The 4,539-nt window shown below is 33.5% G+C and overlaps 1 long non-coding RNA gene across 1 annotated transcript; it reads left to right on the plus strand.

Moving 5' to 3' along the window:
• Window positions 1–414: 414 nt before the first annotated feature.
• LOC142986026 (uncharacterized) lies at window positions 415–2,606 on the plus strand. Its single transcript, XR_012960279.1, has 2 exons — window positions 415–575; window positions 862–2,606. It is a non-coding gene; the product is annotated as an uncharacterized LOC142986026 (long non-coding RNA).
• Window positions 2,607–4,539: the final 1,933 nt, after the last annotated feature.

Genomic DNA, 4,539 nt, shown 5'->3' on the forward strand with positions numbered 1-4,539 from the left:
TATCACAACCCCACAACAAAAGCAGTGAATCGCAACTGTCAATCAATATCGCGGTCATCGCGGAGGCAGCGTAGGGATATTCACTTAACATCGATATATCGAATTTATTCGATGTTTTCTTTACGATATATCGGATTGATTCGATGTTTTGTCAAATATTTATTGTATTCGATATATCGATATATTTATAGAAACATCGAATATTTGTTTTTTTTATTTTCTTTTTGTATAATCTACTAAAAAACTAAATAATTTTAACACATCTGTGATGGACCAGCTTAATTACCTAATCCATTCCATCCTGCTGACAGATCGATTGATTATTCACTCTAAATTTATATAATCTGTGGATTCTATAGGTTCATTCTATTTATTTTCACTCTCATTCACTCATTGGACTCATTCTTTGTTTTTACGTCGACTTTTGCTGTTTGGCGGTCGGTAACGCATTAAATCATTGTTTTGATTTTATATCTAAGACAAGTTTATGTAAGACTTTTACTTGCTACTATAATTAATTACTCTAAAATAATTGAGTTGATGCATCATCTGATTGCTAGTTCGAAGTTGAAAAGGTATGTAATGTTATATTCCTATTATGTTTATAAACCTAACCTAACCTCTACTTGTTTGTGACAGTGTTTTATATTTAAGATATATTATAACATAATGATATTTTATATTATAATACATTTCATAATAACAATAAATATCGCATCGAATCATTTCTTAAGTGTATTTTTCATTTCAATTTTTAAGCTTATAAACAAATTAACTCAAATACTGGTATGATACTACCTACGACACAAAATAAAATTGTAGAAAAAAATAAACATTAATTGATTTATTCTTTTATTTTAGTTAATAACAAGATGGCGCCTCCAAAGAAAAGTCATGTATGGAAGTTTTTTACGAAAATTGAGGGAAATGAGAATCTTGTAAAGTGCAAAATTTGTCAAAAACAAATTAAATCTTGTGGCAATACATCAAACCTGTTTAGCCACGTAAAAAATATCCATAAGGCTGCGTTTTTAGATATGAATAAAGAAAATTCGCAAGTGTTGAACAATGTCAACTTACTAAATATCCACAATGAAACAGTTACAAAAACAAATGAAGCAGATTCTGAACCTGTTTTTCCCAGCCCTGAACCACTGCCATCAACAAGTACAGCTGCGTCAAAAGGTATCCATGTCGATAATCCTGTACCTCCGCCATTAAAACGGCAAAAGTCGATTCATGAAAGCTTCGAAAATATATCTGCTTATTCGGAAAGTGGCAATAAAACTTTGAAAGTCAACAATGCCCTCATCTACATGATTTGCAAAGATAATCAACCTTTCACGATTGTAGAAAATGACGGTTTTCGTAATCTTATGAAAGTAACTGCACCACATTACAAGCTTCCAAGTAAGACAACGTTGACTCGCTGGGTTGATGACAAATATGATGCATTATCAGCTGTGTTTAAAAATAAACTAAAAAGTGTAGAAAATATAACACTTACAACCGATATGTGGACAGAAACAATGAGTATGAGAAGCTTTCTTGGAATTACCGGTCACTTTGGTATATGTACCGAATTTTTTTCTATTACTCTTGGAGTATATCAGTCATTTGACCGTAACACTTCGGATCATATTGCTGAGATGCTTCTGAACTCTTGTTCTGAATGGAACATTGACGTTAATAAAGTTTCGGCTGTAGTAACGGATAACGCAGCATCTATGATTAAGGCGGTCGACCTGGCTTTTGGTAAGAAACACATACCGTGTTTTGCGCACACTCTAAATTTAGTTGCGCAAAATGCGATTCAACACTGTCCAGAATTGCAAAATCTAATAACTAAGGTCAAGACTATTGTAACATGGTTCAAGCAAAGTAATACAGCAAGCAATGAATTAAGAAAAGCCACAGAAAAAGAAACAAAGTTAATTCAAGAAGTTTCAACAAGATGGAACAGCACCTACTATATGATTGAGAGATTTTTAGAGTTACGTATTGTAATCAATGAAATAATATTTCGCCATAAGACAGCGCCACCTATGCTTAATGCATCAGAACTGTCAGTTCTTTCTTCTGTGTTATTAGTTTTAAGACCGCTGGAAGCTGCTACTAAAGAAGTTTCTGGGGACAGTTACTGCACAAGCAGCAAGGTGATTCCGTTAGTTCATTGCTTGGTTTTAAAAATCCAACCTCTCCAATTGGAAGATTCGCTTGCCAATGAATTGAAATCGTTTGTGCTTAATGAAATTGAAAAAAGAATGGGCGCTATCGAGAGGGTAACTCCACTCGCCATAGCAACTGTATTGGATCCCAGGTATAAAAAAATTCACTTCCAAGACGCACTTGCTTGCTCCACAGCAGTCGCAAAAATTAAAGACTTTATGAAAAATACTACACAAAATATTGAAATGTCCGAATCAGATTCTGATCAATCTGAAAAACTAGAAGAGAGCTTTTCTTTATGGGATAATCATCACAAACTAGTAAGCAAGAGTTGGAAATCATCACAATCAGATGATGCAATTTCTGATGAATTATCAATGTACTTGCGTAGTCCAGTAGTAGGAAGGCTCAATGAGAATCCTTTAGAGATTTGGCAAGATCTAAAAATTCAATTTCCTAAGCTTTATAAGATTGCCTTCAAATATTTGACTATTGTTGGGACTTCTGTTCCATCCGAACGATTATTTTCTAAGGCTGCTCAAATAGTTAATCAACAAAGAAATAGAATGAAAGGTAAAAGATTAAGTAAACTTTTATTTTTGCAAAGTTTGTCTAAAGAGCATTGGTTTTAATTAAATAGGTAAAGTGAAAGTAAGTTTTTGCAGGTACATACCTAGATTAAGGCTAGTACTAAATAAGTCTTTTGTTTTCTTTTACTGTTTTGAAGTTATGTGATATGTAATAAATATTTCTATTAATTTGTCGTTTATATTTCACTTGCAAATGTAGGTATAACTCATTTCAGTCATCTCACCATTATCTTAGTATTACAATTCTATTTAAGTAACTATGTAATGATAGTGATTCTCATAGAAAATCACTATCATTACACTATTAGTTTAGCTATGTTACTCTGGTATCTGATTCTACATTCACACCTGCAAAATCAAAGACCACAAATTTTGCGCATTTCACTGGAAAAAGGTAATATTAAACTTTTGTGAAAAGTATTCGATAGTAGAAAAATATCGATGTTTTCTAGCGATATATCGATAAACATCGATGCTGGAATCCGATGTTTTACATCGAATATAAATATCGATATATTTTTTAAGTGGACACCCCTAAGGCAGCGTCAATATGGCGTCAATATTAGTCACGTTTCGTGATACGCGCGTAAGTAGAACGTCGATGAATTTTTACGCTTGTTAAATCTTCTGTTCTTTAAAACGAATAATATGAGACCCATTTTAGAGTTACTGTGATAATTACTTAGTGAGTGATTTTTTTATTACTTCTAAAGTATTAAAAACATAATAATACATTAATTATAATCAATAAAATAATTTATACGAAACGAAACGTTAATATGGGGCATCCCGATTTCTACAAAATGTACGATAATAAAAAAATTAATAGCTTTTTTTCGTGGGTATTTTATGAGATATTTTTAACTGTTTATTAATCCGTAAAAAATCACGGTTTTTTTCATGTATATAACATATGTGTACGCGCCCAGGTACGATATGACCAACATCCTTTCTACTAATATACACGGATATCTACCAGTTTGAGTCTCTGTTATAAATGTAGCAGACAAATAAAATCAACTGATTTAAAAGCATGTTTCAAGTGCTCCGCAGCTTATCACTATCAATGTCTTGGAATACCAGCAGAAAATTACGCTAAGGAATCAAAAGCTCACAAAGCGAATTGGAAGTGTCCAGAGTGTAAATCCTATGAGACTCGCGGTCAGCGTGCTATTACGCCCACGCAACAAAAACCTACTGGAAATTCTATTGAGTCCCCGTCTGCGCAAACTATAGAAGAGCTAAAACAATATTTCAACAAGAAACTTGAAGAGTCACTATCTAAACTTTTGAGTGATATCAGGCGTGATTTTACTACGGAAAGCGCTGACACTAGGAGCAAATTAGACGATTTGACTGAGAGCATTAACTTTATGTCGGCAAATTACGACCAGCTTAGAGAGGAATTGGATACTAAGACCAAAAGAATTGAACATCTGGAAACTGAAAATAAGACTTTAAAGCTGAACCTACTGGACGTTAATACTAGACTGAACCAGTTTGAACAAATATCGCGAGACTCTAATTTGGAAATCCAGAACGTTCCCGAGCATAAGACGGAAAACCTTAAAATTATTGTTCAGCAGCTTTCCAAAACTGTTGCGTACCTACGTGTACGTGTTGTAGAGTACCTACAAGAAAATCATATCTTGAATTACCACCGCGTATCCAAGATAAACCAGGAGTCAAGTCGTCCTCGATCAATACTAGTGAAGCTATCCAGTCCCCTGATACGCGATAGTGTATTGGCAGCTGTTAACACATTTAATAAAACCCATCC

Source organism: Anticarsia gemmatalis, chromosome W (genome assembly GCF_050436995.1).
Source record: "Anticarsia gemmatalis isolate Benzon Research Colony breed Stoneville strain chromosome W, ilAntGemm2 primary, whole genome shotgun sequence".
Classification (NCBI taxonomy): Eukaryota; Metazoa; Arthropoda; class Insecta; order Lepidoptera; family Erebidae; genus Anticarsia; species Anticarsia gemmatalis.